Here is an 11,378-nt window from a genome sequence, read left to right as displayed (position 1 = left end):
CTTATATCCACCCCACTCTGCTAACAGATTCAAGGTGTTGGCCATCAGATCCTGCAAGAGAAACGACTATGTTAAAACACACACACACACACACACTGTTCAAAATAACTTCTAATAAAGTCCAGAAGGTTGTATATATGTTCTCAGTGAAGCCTTCTCTTGTCACCGCATCTCAAACTATCCCAACCCTTGGTGTTCTCCATTCACTTCCCCAACTGTTTTTCTGTATACCGTTTACCATCATCTGACACACTCATCTGTCAGCAACTCTCCCCCATGTCTCCAACTACAATGGGAGCTCCGTGAGGGGAGGGATTTTTATCTACTTGTTCGCTGCTGTATCTGCCACCCACCCAAACAAAGCTTTGGGATTATTTCCTAAAGCTGTACTGCCATAAAAAGAGATAATCAAGAGTTGATCATTTTATGGTTCTTTATCACCTGCTATCAGATTGCCCAGTACAGATATTATAAGAATGTAGATTGCAATCAAAAAGTAATGCTTAAACCTACCAGTTTCACTACAGTTTCAGCATTATTAAATTTTATTATTTTATTTAATTGAACAAATGGGAAATGGCTCCTCTGGATTTGTTTTCATTTTTCTTGTTTTGTGGGGCTGTCCCACACCGCGCAGCTTGCGGGATCTTAGTTCCCTGATCAGGGAACGAACCTGGGCCCTCAGCAGTGAAAGTGTCGAATCCTAACCACTGGACCACCAGGGAGTTCCTTGGATTTGTTTTAATTTAACGTTCTTTGCTTATTAGTGAGATTGAATCTTTCTTCCAAAATAACAATTCCTAATATTTGGTTTCTTCTTATGTAAATTGTCTGCTCACGTCCTTTGATCATTTGGTCCCTCCTTTCAAAGAGCCTGGAAGTGTCCATAGGTGGGTCTGAAGCTTCGGCTGCAGCAACAATCAACACTTAGCCATTTGCAGAATGTCGACCCCGAAAGTATGATTTCTGGCAAGGGACTCTAATTGATTGGGGCGTTTAGCTCAGACAAGTTAAAAGAATTTCAGCCCAGGAATCTAAACAATCACCATTTCACCCTGTCACTTTTAAACACCTGATTAGGCTGAAAGGATGGTGCAAGACGAAGGATGCTCCAGTGCGAGGGGAGAGGAGCGTGTTTCTGCATGGATGGGATTCAGCGTGTCACTCCTTGTTCAAGAACCTGAATCAGCCCTGCTGAGTTGCTCACATTTTCTTACTCACCTCCCATGTTTCCACCGAGGTGAAGTGAAGTCACAAACAAACAGCGATGTTTTCCGGCTGATGTTGTGTTCAGTCCTTTGCTCTAAATTAGCCTTTCTGAAGCACCTGGAGCTGAACAGGTGCTTTGTCGTTATAACTGACACTATATGAGGTCAAGGGCGTAGAAACCTAGGAGTCACCCTTCCCTCTTTCTCCCCAGACCTTAAGTCCAATCAATCACTAAGTTTTGCGTAGTTCACCTGCTAAAGATCTCTTAAGACATCTACTCACCACCCAGGCAGCCACCAGTTTAGCACAGGGACAGTGTTGCTCACACTACTGCCAGGCTTCCTCTCTGGGCCTCTCAAAGCTGTTCTTGCTTCCTTATGATCCATTCTCTACTCAGTAGCCAACCTGAGTATTTTTATAAACACCAATCAGATCGCAGGTACTCTTTCGCTTAAAACGCTCCAATGGCTTTTCCTTTTTTAATTAATTAATTAATTAATTAATCAATTAATTAATGGCTGCGTTGGGTCTTCGTTGCTGTGCGTGGGCTTCTCATTGCGGTGGCTTCTCTTGTGGTGGAGCACAGGCTCTAGGCACGCGGGCTTCAGTGGTTGTGGCACGCGGGCTTCAGTAGTTGTGGCTCGGGAGCTCTAGAGTGCAGGCTCAGTAGTTGTGGCGCACGGGCTTAGTTGCTCCGCAGTGTGTGGGATCTTCCTGGACCAGGGCTCGAATCCATGTTCCCTGCATTGGCAGGCAGATTCTTGCGCCACCAGGGAAGTCCCTCCAATGGCTTTTTGATGCTCTCAGAATAAAGGTCAAAACCCTTAACGTGGTGCAGAAGACCCCGAATGAGTTGCCACCTCCTTCTCCAGCTTCATCTCTCATCACTCCACTCTTCCCCTTTCCTGCAGGAATCCCCTTTAGTTCCTCAGTCTCATACCCTCCTTCCTCAGGGCCTTTGCACATGCCACCTCCTCCCTCACCTTCCCCAGCCACCCAAGATGTGGTCACCAGGATCCCATTAGAGATGCTCATTTGCTGCACTTTGCACACTTGAGAGGACATAATTATTTACTTGCTTAATGTCTTGTCTCCTCTAGTAGAATATAACCACTTGAGGGCAGTGATCCTGACAGGTTTTTTTTCCACCTATGCCCAGCATCCAGCCCCAGGCCTGGCACATGCAGGGAACTCAGTAAATACTGCTGATGGATTGGCAGGTAGACCAACACAGCAGGACGTCGTTGGTCAGTATTTTTTGTTTGGCTGCATTGGGTCTTCGTTGCTGCGTGCAGGCTTTCTCTAGTTGTGGTGAGCAGGGACTACTCTTCGTTGCGGTGTGTGGGCTTCTCATTGCGGTGGCTTCTCTTGTTGCGGAGCACAGGCTCTAGGCACATGGGCTTCAGTAGCTGTGGCACATGGGCTCAGTAGCTGTGGCACATGGGCCCTAGAGCACAGGCTCAGTAGTTGTGGCGCATGGGCTTAGTTGCTCCATGGCATGTGGGATCTTCCCGGCCCAGGGCTCCAACCCGTGTCCCCTGCATTGGCAGGTGGATTCTTAACCACTGCGCCAATAGGGAAGCCCACGTTGGTCAGTCTTGAAGGAGTTTATTCCAGGCTGATTTAACAATATTTGAAACATGGTTCTTACAGTCACACGACATTGAGTTTTTCAGCTACGTCTCTTAAATATTCCCCAGGGCCACAAAATATAATAAATGAAGCAGTGATTCTCTGTTGACTGTAGTAGCTAAGGTGAAGTCATCAGGTGTTACTACACTGGCTAGTCTAACAGAGACATAACATCACAGACAGAAAGGGAGCTTTTTTTTTTTTTCTTTTGGCTGTGCTGTGAACTCGTGCCCCCTGCCGTGGAAGCATGGAGTCTTAACCACTGGACTGGCAGGGAAGTCCCCTTTTTTTCTAATTAATTTTTTATTAAGATTTCATATTTTTACAGCAGTTTTAGGTTCACAGAGAGGGAATTTCTTTTTTTTTTTTTTTTTTTTTTTTTGCGGTACGTGGGCCTCTCACTGTTGTGGCCTCTCCCGTTGCGGAGCACAGGCTCGGGACGCGCAAGCCCAGCGGCCATGGCTCACGGGCCCAGCCGCTCCGCGGCATGTGGGATCTTCCCGGACCGGGGCACGAACCCGTGTCCCCTGCATTGGCAGGCGGACTCTCAACCACTGCGCCACCAGGGAAGCCCACAGAGAGGGAATTTCTTGCTCGTTGATTCACTAGCTATATGGCAGAGGAGCGTCACATAGCCCAGACCATTTAGTATTGAAGGCCTCTTTTTCCTCCTCCTTCATTCTCTCTTTCTTTCTTCTCCCCTTCTCCTTCTCTTTTCCCTCTACTGTTCCCCCTCCCTCTTTTGTTCTAAGGAGAGATGAGAACTATGAAAGTTTATATAGCTAGGGGAAAGGATCCAATGGACAGGAAGCAACTAAAGATGCTAGAGAGGATAATTGAGCACCAGCTCACTTATTCAACAAACATTTACCAGACACCTACTGTGTGCCAGGTACTCTGTTAATCGACAGTGACACAAAGATGAAGAAGACATTGTCCTTGGACACAAGGGGCTCACAGGAAGAGAAATGACATATAATTAGACAATGTTATTAACTACATAAAGCCTAGGGATGGATACGTCCAGTATCTATACAGAATCATACAAAGAAATGATAATTGGCATTCAAAAGTAATTGCAAAGCAACTTCAGATCTTTTTTTTTTTTTTTTTTTTTTTTTGCGTTACGCAGGCCTCTCACTGCTGTGGCCTCTCCCGCTGCGGAGCACAGGCTCCAGACTCGCAGGCTCAGCGGCCACGGCTCACGGGCCCAGCCACTCCGCGGCCTGCGGGATCCTCCCGGACTGGGGCAAGAACCCGTGTCCCCCGCATTGGCAGGCGGACTCTCAACCACTGCGTCACCAGGGAAGCCCTTCAGATCTCATTGTAGTCTCTTGAGAAAAACGTCAAAGGGGGAATTACATAAATGATTTACGAGAAACCTTCCTAAAATCCTATTCTTCGTTTCTCTTTCCCTCCTCCTCTCTGCTAAGGGGGATTCTGTCTTTACCTGTTCGGTTCCCAGGTCATTCACTGTACAGTATCAGACTAACGGGGGAAAGGTATTCCACCTACTCCCCTAAGGCATTTCTCACTCTGCTCTAAAGCTTCTCTTTTTCCTCTCTCCAAACTTCCTCCGGCTCTTCCCTAACCCCGTACCATCCTGGCTCTTCTCTCTTCACTTTCTCCTGCTCCCTTTTCAAACCCAACTGCTCTCATTTGCCGGTAACTCTGCATCCTATCCAAAGTAAACCCAATCACTCAAGGCTTGCCTTTCTCAGTCCTACCTTTCCTCTACTCTTCTGATACTGTGCAATGATCTGGCAACCTAACAGGCACGGACAGAATCCAGGAGGAGAGAAAGAGACCTTGGATACTAATGTATTATTAATATTATTTTGCTGTCGAAGATATAAAACAACGTGGTAAGTGAAATGATACAGTTATCTACAGAGCAGGGACAAGCCAATCTGATCTTAAAGGATGATCGGGAGTTCGAAAGAAAGGAGAAGGGCATTTCAGGCACCGCAAACAGCATAAGCTAAGCCTAGAGATGGGAAATAGGCTGGGGTGAGGCAAGGGATTGAGGATACAGATGGGGAAAGGAAGAGGAGTATCTCTTCCCTGGAAGAATGTTGAAAGGGGAATAGGAGTAGATGAAGTAGATGAGACATCTCCACTGGAAGCCCTTGGTCTTCCCATCAAGGTCATTTTGGTAGGGAGAGATAGGGAAAGCTCCAGAAAAGTGAAGAAGGATTGGTACAGCTGCCTGGGGTTACTACACAACCAAGAAGACATGGCCATAGAGACCTCAAAGCCACAAAAAGTCTAGCCAGGGTGAATTTAGAGTGGGTGTATCAGTATGTTTTGGATCGAGTGATTTTTTTTTTTTTTTTTTTTTTTTTTTTTGCAGTACGCAGGCCTCTCACTGTTGTAGCCTCTCCCGTTGCGGAGCCCAGGCTCTGGACGCGCAGGCTCAGCGGCCATGGCTCACAGGCCCAGCCGCTCTGCGGCATGTGGGATCTTCCCAGACCGGGCACGAACCGGCATCCCCTGCATCGGCAGGCAGACTCTCAACCACTGCACCACCAGGGAAGCCCTGGATCGAGTGATTTGATTTACTTCTTAGGCAAAGTTTTTTTTTTTTTTTTAATTTTTATTTTTTAGGTCATGCTGTGCAGCATGCTGGATCCTAGTTCCCTAACCAGGGATGGAACCTGTGCCCCCTGCAGTAGAAGCAAGGAGTCTTAACCACTGGAACGCCAGGGAAGTCCCATCTTAGGCAAAGTTTTATAGCTGGGGGGATTGACAGAGGGGATGGTCAGTGCACAGTGAAGGACTGTGGCACAGCCCCTGAAACTGGTAGGCACTCAGTTCAAATTTGTTGAGTGATATTCATAAAACCCAACGGAACAGAGAAACAAGTATGGCCAGAGGCGACTGGGGTACAAAGTGGAGCAGGGCAGGATGACTATGTTACACCTGCTAACCTTCCAAATGCAGCCATATAAACCTTCTGGGATGAAGTGAAAAGACATTAGATACAGGCAATTGACTAGTTCAGTTCAGCAAACATTTACTGGGTACCAGCCCCCAAATAAGGTGCTGTGTGGACTGCCAGGATAAGCCAGCTGCCTTCAGGTTGCTTGAAGTCTTACAAAAATAATTCTGTGCAAAGCATACTTTTGTAAAGGCAGCAGTGGAGACACAAAGAAAAGCTCAGTGCTACAGAGTTTCAATGACTAAAAGTCAGGGAAGGCTTTTGGGCAGGTAGTGTTTGGGGTAGACTTTTAGGATGGGTGTGGATTTGAACATTGATTTTATTGGTAGGAAGGAGCCTACAAAGCACAGGGAAACTCTTGGGCAAAGAAGCAGAGGTGGGAGGGTCCCAGAGGCATTTAGGGGATGGTGGTGAATCTATGTGGCTGCAGGAGTAGTTTGGTTTGTGGGGAGTTAAGCCTGGAAATGTATGCCTGAGTCGATTTATGAGGGGCTTTGGATGTCAGGCAGAGAGATTTGGACTTTTTCTATTGGCGAAGATAAACGGCAGAAGATTTTTGTATTCAGGAAAGGGACATGATTCTACCAGTTTTAGACAACAGCTAAAACAGTTCAAACGTACAAGATTAGGCACTGAAATGGCACCTTCTTGTCCAGCTGAAAAGCAAGAGAGATTTAATTACATAATCAAATTCATTAACAGGGAGAAGGGGCTCTTACTTCCCAGGACCAGCCATGACCTTCTTCTAGTTTTATAAACAGCCTAAAAAGCAAAAAAACAACTCTCCAGACTTAGATCTCTGGGAAAACAGAAGTAAATACTGACACAGGCTTGCTTTGTTTTCCCAAGAGAGGTCTCCCAGGCGACTTCTCTAATTATTTAGAAAAAAAATTTTTTTAAACTTGTTTTTCCCTTTAGAGTTCAGCCGAGCTGAGGAGAAAAACTGCAGTATTGCCTTAGATTCTCCAGCTTCGGTTTGGAAGCAGTATTGGTCCCAGAGGGACTCCCTCCAAGGTCTCTGAGCGAGGTGTCTCGAGGTATTTGTTCCCAGCAACAAGGAGGGAGATTTGGAGACACAGGCGCTCTGCAAAGGGCTTATTTTAAAAAGAAAGGCGGGGGGGTCGGGACGGCCCGTTGATCTTTTTAGGATAATTCCATAGGAAAACTAACCTAGGTGAAAGCCGTGCCCTCGCCTCTGGTCAGGAACTCTGGATCAGAAAACGCTACGGCATGACGTTCAAGGATGGACAGTGGGGAAAAAAAAAAAAAAAAAAGGATGGACAGTGGTTGCGCGCTCTCCCACTGGCATCACTTGGCACTTAATTCCGCCAGGCTCCCGGAGGGGAGGTTGTGGCTACAGCCTAGTGCTCCGCTCAGCCAATAAGAAGCCAAGAATCCCCGCCCGTCTCGGATTGCGACCAATCGACACCCAGGACTTTAGCTAGCGAGCCCGCGACTCCGTTGTCCGAGAAAGGAGGCAAACCCCCTTGGAGTTGCCAGTAACGGACATGGCTGCGGCCCCTGGAGGAGGGGACGCGAAGTGAGGAGGGGGCAGGGAGGGGAGAGGACGCGGGCGAGGAAGACTGGTCCCCGGGCCCCGGTAAGTACTAGAAGGCCCGTGGCCCGAAGCAAAGGGGCGTGGGGCTCGGCCTTCCGCGTCCTCGGGATTCTTGGGTGAGGGGAGGGAGTCTGGGGTCTGCACCCAGGTAACGGTCTCGGGGGAATCCCTTCGGTGGAGGAGTCAAGGGACTGGCTCTTGCCTCCAGCTCTTGGCCATTTCCTTCCCCCAGGTGCTCACACTTGCCCTCGGCCCTGGCTTGGCCCTCTGGGGGTCCGGCGTCGGAAATCGAAACCTCCCGCCAACAAAGACTCCCTGCCCCAGGATTGCGGTGCCTGGGCCCCGGCCCAGAAGGCTTCCAGCGCTGGTGTTCAGTTTATTTATAGATCTCTGGGAGTCCCCATCCCGCCCCCAGTTCATACGGTTGCCTCCCCTGCGCGCGCACTCAGCTGCCGTCCGGGCCCTCGTGCTGACTACGTCCCCTGTGTCCAGGTGGATGGAGGCGGAGGGGCTTTTCAACCCTGAGCAGCGACGTTGCAGTTTGGAGCATGCCCTGCCTGCCACCCCCCCACCAGCCCCCGCCCCCTTCCGCCTTTCCAAAAAGTTGTTTCAAGACTCCTTAGAAGCAACCAGAGGAACATTACTTCCTACCCTATAAACTGATCTCTCTGCTGTGCTCTCGTTCCTCTGCTGCTCACCGCTGAAGCCAGTTCTTAAAGTCCCTCGTGTGCTGCTGTGTGAGCCCCTGCCCGGTGCCAGTTACGAGGGAAACCCTGCTCTTTCATTGGTGTGTGACCACGGGCTGCACTTTGGCGTGTTCGTTGATTTGGTCACGTGCTGCTACATCCCACCCTCTTTTTTTGTGTGTGTGGCTCTTGGGGAAGAAAAGGAGGGAGCTCTGTATCGAATCCCTTTTCCTTCTTGTGTGTGATTTTGTGTACTGGGGACGATGATAGTTTTCTCATGCTTTATCCAAGACCCTCACCTCAGCTGTAGTGACACAGTTCAGTTAAGCCTGGGTACTCTTAGAAGATGGAAGTCAGGAGGGAATTTTAACGTTTTATTTTACAAATGTGGAGACTAACTGTTGGGAGAGGCAAAGGGCCAGGGTCATCAAGGTCCCAGGACTGGAACTCTGAAGTCCAGATTCTTGAGTCCTTTATCCACTAAAGCCGGTTGTTTCCTAGGTGTGATCTGAGAAAACCAAGTACCCTAACTTCTCTCAGCCTTTGCAGGGCGGTTGTGGGCATTAAATGAGGTGGTCTGTATATAAGGATACCTTGGATGGGGTCTAGGACTTACTAGGTTCTAAATATATTTTTGCATTTTTTAATTTTAAGTAACCAGCAGGTAGTTCACTGGCTGATTTCTTGTATTAATATTTATTGTAGTCTCTGTTTGTGGGTGTAAATTAGTGGTTCTCAGGAAAGGCAGGGAGGGGCAGAGTCAGGACAAGGTAGCCCTTCCTCCGTTTGGGGGAACCACTGTCATTAGAGGTGTTATGAATGAGAGTGTGATTGTGTTTAAGAATAGTGCAGAGGCAGAAGAAGGTTAAGAAGCACTGAAGAAAGAAGAAATACCATGGTGGTATGTCTTTATGGTGATCTTGGTAAAAGAAGAACTGATCTTAGTAATCCAATGAGGTAGTTTTAATTTTTTTTTAATGGCACAAGTAAGGTTCATTTTCTAAAAAGTCAAATGAAAATGATCCATGGAGTTAAAAAAAAAAAAACTGTAAAGATCAGAAGACATCAGAACGTAGACTGTCATTAACTGGAACTGGAACTGGGGGTAAATGTTCACATAAAATCCACATACTGTATGTATTCTGCAAGGCTTATTTCAACTGCCATGTCAGCTGTAACTTCCTTGCTCGCTGGTTTTTGTCAGAACGACAGACAGGGAAACTGGTGGAGACCATGGAGAAGTGCATTGGCCAGGGAGTTGGAGTACAGACCATCCCCTTGGATAACCAAACAGCAAAGAATTGAGAGTTAACTGCCCTTGAACCCCTACCCTACCCCCCACTCCCACCCCTTGTTTGTGGTGACCTGACATCAGAAGATTAGTCCGGGAGAGCCAGGGCTGGGCGGTGAGATGGAAGAAAACAGAAAGCCCTTCACATTTCTATTTTGAGAAGTTGCTAGGGAGTACCAGCTCCAAGTGCTGAAAATCAGCCTTTCGGAAAGCTTAACTCCTGCAGAACTCAGGAGAAATGAAAGTCGCTCTCCTTCGGTTCCTCCCGCTGCTGCTTCCCCAGTGTCGGGCTTGGGAAACAATTTCTATGGGGCGAGGGAGTAGCGCTGTTGTCAATGTGACCTACACCCAAGGCTTGACTTAACCTCACCTGAGTCGAGTTGGAGCTCTGAGAATAGCCTTTCTCAAATCCATTCCTGGCGTTTAAGTGAGAAGGTTCCCAGTCGTGGCTGGCACTCCTCTGCCGGTCAACGTGTGCTAATCTTTTTTATCTGGGTATTGGATCAGCGTTGGTTTCACGAGAGCGTCTTTCTTGACCTAAAAGCCAGGCTCCTTTAAAAATATTGTTTGAACTCTGGTTTCTGAGCAGGCCCAGATTTGTTTACAGTACACAGGTGAACTAAAGGCTAAGCCGGGGCTGCAGCAGGAATGTTTTTCTTCCGAAGGGACCAGCCAGCCAGAAATGTGTGGTTTGGTGACCAGGGGTTCGTGTAATAATAAGCTTTGCTTTGCCTGTGGTTGCCGAGCCAGTAGTAAACAGGATCACGTGGCGTGGCAAGTAGGTTAAGGACCAGATTTAGACCCGGCCTGATGCCTGCATCCAAAGGCCTAGAGTGATGGGGAATGAGGGGTGCCCAAGGGAAGGAGACCCTTTCAGGGCTCACAGCGGCCTTTGGGAAACTAGAAATAGTGTAATGATATGAACCCAGTTCTCTTAATTTCAGGATCATCTTGAAAAAGAGATTCCTGATAGCAGTCTTCCTTAGTAGGAAGGTGAAGAGAAAAATATTGGGAAACACCTGCAAAAAGATATATACTGGAGAGAGACTCAAAGGTGTATTGAAAAGAGCATAGGGACTTCCCTGGTGGTCCAGTGGGTAAGACTCCACGATCCCAATGCAGGGGGCCTGGGTTCAATCCGTGGTCGGGGAACTAGATCCTGCATGCATGCCTCAACTAAGAAGTTCGCATGCCCCAATCAAGACCAGGAGCAGCCTAAATAAATAAATATTTGAAAAAAAAAACATAAACATCCCTAAAGTTGACATGGAATGCAGTGGGTGAATATTCCTTGTAATGTAAGCCAGAACCAATTGCAAAATCAGAAGTTGCTGATTTTTTTTTTTTTTTTTTTTTTTTTGCCACACCAAGTGGCTTTTGGAATCCTAGTTCCCCAACCAGGGATCGAACCTTGGCCTCGGCAGTGAAAGCGCCAAGTCCTAACCACTGGACTGCCAGGGAATTCCCAGAAGTTGCTGATTTTTTTTTATTGTGGTAAAATATACGTAATACAAAACTTACCATCTTAACCAGTTATGTGACATTAAGTACATTCACAGTGTTACACAGCCGTCACCACCATCCATCTCCAGAACTTTTTTATTTTCCCAAACTGTGTCCCCATTAAACACTTAATTTCCCATTCCCCCCTCCTCTAGTCCCCGGCAACCACCATTCTACTTTCTGTCTCTAGGAATTTGACTACTCTAGGACCCTCAAATAAGAGGAATCATACAATATTTGTCCTTTTGTGACTGACTTATTTCACTTAGCGTAAGGTCTTCACAGTTCATCCATGTGGCATGTGTCAGAATTGTCTTCCTTTTGAAGGCTGAATAATATTCCATTGTATGTATAGGCCCCATTTTGTTTATCCATTCATCTGTTGATGGATACTTAGGTTGCTTCCACCTTTGCTATTGTGAATAGTGCTGCTGTGAACATGAGAGTACAGATATCTGTTTGGGTCCCCGTTGTCACTTCTTGTGGGTATATATCCCCAGGAGTGAGAGGTTGCTGACTCTTTAAAGAAACATTTGGTACATTCATATGGTTTGAAAA

The 11,378-nt window shown here is 47.3% G+C and overlaps 1 protein-coding gene across 5 annotated transcripts in view; it reads left to right on the top strand.

The window, feature by feature from the left end:
• Nucleotides 1–7,260: 7,260 nt before the first annotated feature.
• TMEM94 (transmembrane protein 94) overlaps nucleotides 7,261–11,378 on the top strand; it is a 36,216-nt gene continuing 32,098 nt past the window's right edge. For all 5 annotated transcript variants that reach the window (XM_079904304.1, XM_079904302.1, XM_079904303.1 and 2 more), the window contains exon 1: nucleotides 7,261–7,382. The gene's annotated coding sequence lies outside the window, so the exon portion shown is untranslated. The remainder of the gene's footprint in view (nucleotides 7,383–11,378) is intronic.

This window comes from Stenella coeruleoalba (assembly GCF_951394435.1).
Source record: "Stenella coeruleoalba genome assembly, chromosome: 19".
NCBI lineage: Eukaryota > Metazoa > Chordata > Mammalia > Artiodactyla > Delphinidae > Stenella > Stenella coeruleoalba.
Note: the sequence above shows the minus strand (reverse complement) of the source record. Positions and strands in the feature narration are given on the sequence as shown.